Source organism: Herpailurus yagouaroundi, unplaced genomic scaffold, assembly GCF_014898765.1.
Source record: "Herpailurus yagouaroundi ecotype Mexico unplaced genomic scaffold, PumYag 29, whole genome shotgun sequence".
In the NCBI taxonomy this organism is placed as follows: domain Eukaryota; kingdom Metazoa; phylum Chordata; class Mammalia; order Carnivora; family Felidae; genus Herpailurus; species Herpailurus yagouaroundi.
In genome coordinates, this window is record NW_024412377.1 from 102,201,944 (window position 1) to 102,211,406 (window position 9,463).

General features: G+C 45.3%; 1 long non-coding RNA gene across 1 annotated transcript; it reads left to right on the plus strand.

Moving 5' to 3' along the window:
• The first annotated feature begins 5,287 nt into the window (after positions 1-5,287).
• Positions 5,288-7,997, plus strand: LOC121041451 (uncharacterized). The gene is made up of 3 exons (XR_005795740.1): positions 5,288-5,387; positions 5,883-5,984; positions 7,894-7,997. It is a non-coding gene; the product is annotated as an uncharacterized LOC121041451 (long non-coding RNA).
• Positions 7,998-9,463: the final 1,466 nt, after the last annotated feature.

Here is a 9,463-nt window from a genome sequence, read left to right on the forward strand (position 1 = left end):
CAAAACAAAACAAAACAAAACAAAACAAAACAAAACAAAACAAAACACGATGAAAGGCAGCGTTTCTTTACTGTAGCAAACAGCCGCCAGGCCCTGGATCCCCACATTTTCAAATTGAATTATGATGGGTAGGACGTACCAGAAGTTCAAAATTCGAAAGATACCAAAGGGTGTAACAGGCAAAGGCTCCCATCTCTCTGGGCCTCCCAGTTCGCCTCCTGAGAGGCAACCACTTGTTAGTAGATGCTTGTGAAATGTCCTGGAGAAACTCCCAAGCTTTTGAAAAGCCCCACTCACTTCTTTCCTTGCTCTGCTTCCCCGCCCTGGCACTCCCTGTGCACTTCGGATGCTCAAAGGCTCTGAGAAGGCCAGCCCGCCTCAGCAGGTGTTACCTGTCACCCGCCCTTTCCCTGGCATGGCTCAACTCATCTGCCTCGAGTTCTACTAGTCTGTCATACTTGGAATTTACTTCTGTCTCCTGCACACAAAGGAGAAGCCCAGTCATCTCTCTCGCTCCTCTCCAAGTCCTGGCTTTTCTGCTTCTGCAGCATGATTTTGGCCTTTTCTTTCCATTTCTTCTGTTCTGTTCCAGAACAGGCCCTTATTTCTCCCAGTTTGGACCATTGGGACTGCCTGCCAGCCAGCTTCCTGTTCTTTCACACCTTCCCTCCAACCCATTGTACACTCATCACCACATCGGTCGTCTAAGGCCAAACTCGATGTCCCTTATCTGATGAAAAGTCTCCATGGCTTTCCACTGCCAGGCTGCAGACTGCTGCTAGAACAGGAACCCATCAGATCCGTTCCAGAGAGTCACATCCTTGGCTTGTCTGACTCAGACCCCTGCTCTCCCCACTGCCCTCCTGCCACCCCTCCCCTGACAGCTTTTGTCCCACCCTTTCCCAGCAGCCAGATCCCTCCAGCTCTCCTGTCCCTGGACCTTTTCTCAAACCTTCTAATACTTGGCAGACCCTTGTCCCATCTCCACTGATCAAAATCCTTCAGTCTTGCTCAAAACCTGCTCACTCTCCAGCCATTCACAAGCATTCCCTCCCCTGACCCTCAAGGTAATTTGTTTTCGTACCACTTGTAGAGATGTGCTGAATAGTCACTTGGATGGGGCACCCGAGTGGCTCAGTCTTAAGCCTCCAGCTTCAGCTCAAGTCATGATCTCACAGTATGTGAGTATGAGCCCAGCGTCAGGCGCTGGCTGGTGGTGCAGAGCCTACTTAAGATTGTCTCTCTCTCCCTCTCTCTCTGCCCCTCCCCTGTACACATTCTCTCTCTCCCTCTCAAAAATAAATAAACTTAAAAAAATTCTTTTAAACAGTCATCTGGGGGGCGCCTGCGTGGATCAGTCGGTTAAGTGTCCGACTTCGGCTCAGGTCATGATCTCACAGTTCATGAGTTTGAGCCCCGCGTCAGGCTCTGTGCCGACAGCTCAGAGCCTGAAGCTGCTTCAGATTCTGTGTCTCCCTCTCTCTTTGCCCCTCCCCTACTTGCAGTCTGTCTGTCTGTCTCTCTCGCTCTCAAAAATAAATAAACAATGAACAAATTTTTTAAAAAAGCCACTTGGATGTTTGTCCTAGTTCCTCTTCTAGATTATACACTGTTAATTCCTAGTACATACAAAGCAATGATTGTCTTTAAGTTAATAACAACTCCTTCACTATTCCTCCCTTCTCTCCCCTGCTAAAAAAGAAGAAAGGACACTGCAAGTAAACATTAAAATACTTTTCTCTTTCTTACATACCGTTATTGTTAGCTGTTAGATTATCTTGTTGAAGTAAATCTCACTGAGGTATGACTAATTTACAAAATTAACCCTTCTAGAATACGTATGCATTTTTTTAAAATTTTTTTTCAACGTTTATTTATTTTTGGGACAGAGAGAGACAGAGCATGAACGGGGGAGGGGCAGAGAGAGAGGGAGACACAGAATCAGAAACAGGCTCCAGGCTCTGAGCCATCAGCCCAGAGCCCGACGCAGGGCTCGAACTCACAGACGGTGAGATCGTGACCTGGCTGAAGTCGGACGCTTAACCGACTGCGCCACCCAGGCGCCCCTAGAATACGTATGCATTTTAAGAGAACCGGTTATTCCCGTGAATCTCCACATTAGTCAGGGAGGCCCAGTGGCCACATTGGGCCACTGTTTGTCACAGAAGAACAGTGAATGATAACTTAGGGGTCCACTTCTGGAGGGCCATAGAATACTTGGTGAAGGTGCTCTCACGGAAGAATGTGTAAACATTATAACTTCTGCATCAAGGTGTCTAGCTAGATTAAATTTCACAGATGTTTCTCCTCGTGCTCTCTGCTCTTCAGGGGTAGGAAAGCTGACTCCTGGAAGCGGGAGGGAAATCTTTCCCAAGTTCCCCGCATCTTTTTGGTCACTTGACCTCAGACTCCCATCAGCACAACCCTAGTTTGTTTCTGAGCCAGTAGGGTGCCAGGCAGACGGAGAAGAAGGGAAGTTCGAGCCTCCCCTCCTCCCTTCCCCATAGACTCCATCAGGAACCCTGAAAGAGAATGTGATAGAAATACAACTGTGTTGGCTATGCCCTCCATCCCTAAGCCCCAGCACCTTGTCCTTCAGCCAGATTGCTGTCCTTAAGCTCCTTTGAGAGCTGAGCTGCCTCTTGTGCGACTAGTTTTAATGCTTGACGGCTCTGCTTTGCACAGAGAGTCTATGAAGTGTGCCCTTCCTCTACCCCCACCCCCACCACAGTAGGAGGCATGGCAAAGGGGAATTCATTACTCAGGACGTATTTGCTGCCCACCCGCTATCATGCCTGCCAAGCAGGTGCTGGGGCTACCTTGGCGAGCAAGATAGACACAGGCCCTGCTCTTTGTCTTACCTTTCTATTGGAGAGACTACAGCAAAGGGATTTGGGGCTTAACCCCATGGAACCCAGCCTTAGTTGATGGAAAGAACACAGAGCTGGGAGTCAGCCTTGGGTTCCATCAGTGCTGTTTATGTCCCGAGAATGATTAGCTCATGGATCAGTTTCTCACTTCTAGACTTGGAAGGCTTTGTTAAATTGACCAAATCAATAGACATTCAAATCCTCTAGACAGAAAGTATTCATATGATTGGATCTGGAAGTTTAATTGTGATTATAAAAGGAAATCTGATCGGTTCTGTGTAATAGCAAAAACAGACAGACACTCCTCTCCCACTCCCCACCCCTAAGGAAAAAAAAAACAACAAAAAAAAAAACAACAACAAAAAAAACACCCTGGAAAGAGTCTGAAGTTAAAATAAAAAGCAGCTGGCAATAGGCCCATCGTGTGTGATGATAATTAGACAAACGTTTTCCAAGTATGGGATGATCTTGTGAAGACAATGGCTGTGGGGGTGGGAGGGCAGAAAACTTAGGAAAGGGAATTTAGTAAAGAAGTGATTTCTGCCTGCCTACAAAGAGGATGTCACACACTCTCCAATTTGGTACCTTTTATTTTGTTTTCATGCATCCCGGAAAACATGTCTTCAGCTAAGAGAGTGAAGAAAAACTTGAGGCTTTGATTTACAAAAATTAAAGCCATGACTAGGCTTTGGATCAAGGTTGTGTCCTGGGCCTGGAAAGCCTCATCCTTCATTGTCTCAAACCTTTCCTGCCCTGAGGAAAAAGAGCTGAGTCTTAAGCTGAAGCAGCTCTTTTGCCATCTGGGGCTCTGACTTGGTTGACCCTCTCCCAAATTATTGTAATCCTGGGTCTGGAATGGATACAGATCTGGTCTGGGTGACGGCAGCTGCCTTCTGCTTCTGGGTGGCTTGGGATCTTCTGCGTAGGCCCGGGAGGAGGCTGGGGCTGCAGGGGAGGGAACACAGGTACCGTCAGCAACTTGGCCAGCTCGGTGCGAGATCTGGGCCTCTCGTTCCCGATCCCCATCTCCCAACGAAATCTGTGTCTTCAGAAATTACATTAGACACTTACACCTTAGTGTGAATATTGAGGTAACGTGTTAAGTCACCGAGGGTTATTCCCATTGGAAGCTTGGCATTCCACTGTAGAAAAAAGTCATTTCTGCCCATTAAAAGAATTTCACGTATGTGAATGTGTGGAGGAGGCTCTTGGTGGGAAAGGAAGTTGAGGAAGAAATAAGAAACTCTACTAAGCTAGCTTGTCCAGCATTGGGGGAGAACGTAGTGGAAACCCCTCGCCCTGAGTAAAAGAGCGATAGCACTGGGGGAGGCATGCTAGATTAGGGGCAGAAGAAAGAGAAAGGGTAGAAAGATTGCTTTCCTTTAATAAACGGATCCGCCTGCTCTCTGCTTCAAAGGGAAGAGGAACAGATCGCCTAAAATTTCTACAGCATTTACCCAGAACTCTCAGAGACTCTGACCTCCCCCCCCTTTGTCCACTTGGATTTTACCGTGGGCTTGTGTTGTGTGTTGCATGAAGGACGGTGGCTCCTGTGTTCAGAACCAGCCCTGGAAAAGCTCACAAACTGAGGCAATTGCAAAGTGTATTAGAGGCACGCGGCGTGCGTTATGTCCCTGGTTGATAGCCTTTGGCATCTGGTCGTTTGCTTCTAGGGAAAATTAAAAGCAGGTTATAATTTTACTTTTAATGAAGGAGGGGTTTTTAAAAAATGAAAACCATTTTCTTATATCAAATCCTACAGATGCTGTGTAAAAATCCAAATAAACTCAGAAAAGTATAAAGAAGTGGAAAAAAATAAAAGCAACCTTAAAATCTGACCTAAAGGTAAGCGTTGTTAACATTTATGAGGAAGTAACTCTCTGCATATAGGTCCTTACAGCTTGATATCCACACAAGTCAAATATACCACATGAGCTTTTCCTCCCTATAACAGGGTCTGCACATCTTTCCACATTCCATGTCAATAAATGTAGGTCAGTCTCACTCTTCTTTTTCCTTCTTTTTTCTTCCTTGTGCTTAACGTGAGCACAGAAAAGTGCACAAATCCTATGTCTACAGTGCCACAAACTCTCACAAAGTGAACATACCTATGTAGCCAATAGCCAAAGCGAGAAACAGAACATCTCCGGCATTCCAGAAACCTCTCTTGCCCCTCTCCTAGTCACCACTCCTTCCCAAGATAACCACTGTCCCGACTGCCCGGGATTAGCTATGCCTCCTTCGAACATCACGTAAATAGTATCATACAGTGTGATTCTTCCTTTCAGCTTTCACTCAGCATTATGTTTGTGAGATGCATCCATATCATTGTGTTTATTGTTCACCCACCCTCATGGCTATATGGCATTCTACTGAATGCCTGTAACCACATTTTACTCACCCAGCCTCCTTTCGACAGACATTTGGGTAGGTTCCCGTCTGGGACCGTTACGAATAGTGCTGCTGTGAGCATTCTTCTGCACGTTTGTGGTGAATATATATGCACGTTCCTGTTGGGTATGTACACAGAAGTGGGATTGCTGGGTTGTAGGGTAAATGTATGTTCAACTTTCGTAGATATTGCCAGATGTATTATCATTTTTAATGGGGAGGCCACATCGGATTCCATTGTATTCATGCATCACATTTACTTATTTATGTAACCAGACTCCTGCTGGTGGGCATTTACTCCGTTTACAAGTTTTTCTCTTTCTTTTTTTAAAAATTTTTTTTCAATATATGAAATTTATTGTCAAATTGGTTTCCATACAACACCCAGTACTCATCCCAAAAGGTGCCCTCCTCAGTACCCATCACCCACCCTCCCCTCCCTACAAGTTTTTCTATCACAAACAATAAAGGGACCAAAGCAGCAGAAGGCTGAGAAACAAACTGCTCTCCCCCTGCTTAACCGAGGGCTCAGACCTACCCAAGTTGTGTAGCTTAGATGATTTTTCACCTGTCATGACGTTATTCATGCGAGAAAGAATAATTAACCTTTGTCATTCTCAGTGCAGTCATTTTAATGATTATGAAGAACAAAACCAAGTCAGGAGTCTGCCTCCAGAATTGGAAACATCACCTCGGTTCCCAGTTCTGTTCATCTGTGAATACGTGAGTATAACGTCCTCTCCCATTCGTACTCTTTACTCTAACATGCCTCCCCCAGCTTGAATCTTTAATATCACCTGTGCCAAACTTTGGTGAGGTGATCATTGAGCTTCATGACCCAAATGACCATCAATGAAATGCAACTCAAGCAATTTTATCTTTTCTAAGAGTTAGTTCATTCACATAGTTCAAGAATTAAAACAGTATGGAAAAGTATGCCGTGAGAAGGCTTGCCCCCATCCTGTGCCTAGCTATCCTGTTCCCCACCTCACCTGCCTCAATATGTAACCACATTTATTACCTTGGTCTGTATCTCTCCAGTGTTCACGCAAATCTAAGTAAATTCTTCTTTATTTCATCCTTTTTATGCAAAAGGTAGCATATGATTTACATTGCTCTGCACCTGCCTTTAAAAAAATTTTCTTAAGGTTTATTTATTTTTGAGACAGAGAGGGAGAGAGAGCAGGGGAGGGGCAGAGAGCAAGAGAGACACAGGATCCGCAGCAGCAGGCTCCAGGCTCTGAGCCATCAGCACAGAGCCTGACGCAGGGCTCAAAATCACGAGCTGTGAGATGATGGCCTAAGCCAAAGTTGGGCATTTAACCAACCAAGCCACCCAGGTGCCCCTGCACCTGCCTTTTTCATTTAACTCTATATTCTGGAGCCCCGTCCATAGTAGTACACAAATTACAACAGGGATTGACTGTTGTGTTAATGAAGACACGGGACAGCTGCCACATGGCAGAGAACTTGAAGATACTGGAGCACATGCTCACTACTTTTTAGTTCTTCCCTTCATTAATGTTTTCCAGTTTTACACCTGTACACAATCTTACTGGAAGCAACAGAAGCTGTGCCAACCTTCCTCAAAGAAAGGACAAAGGATCACTTTAGCTGTTTCTTCTTACTTTGATCTAGAAAAATGCTTTTGGGGGAGCATTTTCTTACACTGGCTTGAGCTAATTACCCCAAAGTGGACTTAAAGAGTTTGTGCCTGCTTTTGGCTCTTTGGATTACAGTCCGGACTCACATCTTCAAACTGCCCCACTTCCCTGAGCTCAAGACCCACATTTTCCACTGGGAGCTGAATGTTGCCACCTGACGTTTCCACCTGAACGCCTTGTCTGTGCCTGACACTCATCCAGGCTCTGCGAATGCAGTGTGGTTGAGTCGAGGAAGATGTTTCTGCTCTCCTGGAATTCACACTAGAGTTGAGGAGACATAGACCACAAACAAATACGCAAACAAGAAAACTTCAGCTAGTGCCGAGAGCCTTGATGAAAAGAAAACACAGAGAAGGGACAAGACTAGATGGCCACTTCAGGTGTGAGGTCAGGTCAAGAGGGCCTTTCTGAAGAGGTGATGCCGAAACTAAGCAAGCCACGGGGGCATTTGGGAGAAGAACATTCCAGAAATAATATTCTCTCATTCATTCAAATAGATGAAGGTGATGTGGTTTGAAAAAAAAACTGAAAGTGGTTAGTAAGGCCGGAGCATAACGAGCTTGTAGGAGAGTAAAATTCACCATCTTTCCTTCCAGCTGAACTTGACCCCTCCATTTCTCTGACCTTTCATTGATGCTGTGGGTGTCCTGGAAGTCCTGTCAGGAACCCTTATAGGCCCTCATCCAGCTAATCACAAAGCCTCGACCGACACCAGTCCTTTCTAATTTCCACTGTCACCACCATATGCCAGCTGTTACTCCCTCATACTCCTGTAAGGCTATGCTGAATTTTAAAAAGAAATAAACCATCAAAGTGACTGGAGAGAATGACTTTTTGACAGTAATTAGACCTAAAAGTCTTGGTTTTGTTTTCATTGCTTTTACATGGTTATGACATAGGGAAAAAAAAAAAATCCAAATAATTTCAAATAATCATTTTGGGACTTTGTGTGTTTTGTTTGGTGGCAGACTGTTTTCACGGAGGAAGGATTGAAGGAAAGGAACAGACAGGGAGTGGGAAGCCCCCCCGGCCCTCCCAAGCTGAAAAGGACAAATTTGGCATCACGCTGGGAACCTAGGTTTGCGACACATTTCTCTTTCTAGTATTCTGCAGCAAGTGGATTTAAGTCAAGCAAATTAGAGTGGTTTTTTTTTTTTTTTTACATTGTTTTTCTCCTGCTGTTAGCAATTCTTTACACTTGATGGGCACTTGGTGGAGGTTTGCAGGTGAGATTTCACTTGTTCGTTCAGTAAATATTTTATTGAGCACCCTACTGTGGGTGAGCCAGGCACTGCTCCAAGAGTTGCTGATACACCAGTCAACAAAACTGGCAAAAGTCCCTGTTCCCAGGAGCTCCCTTTATAGTGGAGCTTACATGTTTTAGAATCGTTGGGTGTGGTTCCAGCTCACCGCCTTCATAAGGGGATGATCCCAGGAAAGTATTTTCTTGACTTCAATTTTCTTATATCTGTCAAAGTCTGGATTAAGGCCTTTGGAGACGACTGATCTGACCCCAGACTCAACCCTTATCAGCCACTTGTCCTTGCTACTCTGTTTGTGTGTTGGTTTTCTCACCTGAAAAATCGACATAAAATTACTATGCCTCAGAGGTATTACGAGTATTAAATAAATTGCATACATATAGTACTGTCTGGTATACAGTGAGTGCTTTATAAATGGCCACCATTATTATTACGTGCTCTCTGGACCTAATAGATATATATAAAGTATGGTTTCTGCCCCACTGGGGTTCAATATCTACTCAGGAGGCCAGAGTAAAATGCAAGATGTAATCACTACCAGTACCCAAGAGGATATAATTGATTCAGTAAATTGTAGGGTGTTAACTATAAATGCCATAGGAATTCAGAGGAGGAAAAGATAGATTTGGGCTGGTGGAGGCTTGGATTGGTGCCTGGTTTTGCAAGAGAGGCATAAGGGAGGATTCACAGGGTCCCAAGCCCCCAGGCCCAAGGATGAGGCAAGAGAGACTGAGAAGTTGGCTGGATGGAAAGGTAGAGTCCAGTCATAATGGGTGTGGAAAGGCAGGCAATGGAATTTAGACTTGGTATGTCAAGAAAGAATGAGGAACAGCCTTAGAAATCCCACTCAGGTCAATCTAGCTAGGTCAAGGGAGGAGAGGAGAATGACCACTCCCCTCCATCTGAGGTCTCCCCCTGAGGAGGGAAGGTTGGCGGGGGTGGGGGGGCGTGGTGATGGGAGGTAAGACCCTCTTGACCACTCCCCACTACACCAGTCAGGGATTAAGTTGTGAAAAGCACTTCAAAATAAGTAGTTTGGTTTTTAATGTTAATTTCAGGGTATAATGTAACCTACAAGTTTTAGCCTAGGAGGATGGCGTGCACTATTTGGTTTGCCAGTTAGAGGCAGGGTGTTATAACAGTATTTGGCAGGAACATCCAGAGAACAAACACAGCCTTTTGTGCATCTGTCCCGCCTCTCTGCCACCTTTCTCAGGGAGCCGATGATGCTGGTGAGGCTCAGGGTACTGACACTGCTTCTGCGCTTGAGGGCCGA